The sequence below is a fragment of the Theobroma umbraticum genome, unplaced genomic scaffold (assembly GCF_002168275.2).
Source record: "Theobroma umbraticum cultivar Fairchild unplaced genomic scaffold, ASM216827v3 scaffold_477.0, whole genome shotgun sequence".
Lineage (NCBI taxonomy): Eukaryota > Viridiplantae > Streptophyta > Magnoliopsida > Malvales > Malvaceae > Theobroma > Theobroma umbraticum.
Window position 1 is genome coordinate 155,143 of NW_018397294.1, and position 306 is coordinate 155,448.

A 306-nucleotide genomic window follows, 5' to 3' on the forward strand; every position below is an offset into this window, starting at 1 on the left:
AATAACAACTAAACTTAGAAAAAAATATCTTAGGTTGCCTCCCAAGAATCGCTTTTTTATAGTCACTAGCTTGATTATAGCACCCTTTTTTGCAATTCTTCATCCTCGAAATATGATCTTAGGCTCAACCCATTAACCATGAATGTGCCCATATCCTCATTATCAATCTCAATTATTCCACAAGGATATACCTTTACTACTTTGAAAAGACCCCACAATCTTTCTTTGCGATTCCATGGAAAAAGCTTAAACTATGATCGAGAAAGCATCATTACTTGTTGTCCAATCTCGAAAGGGCAATTAGAT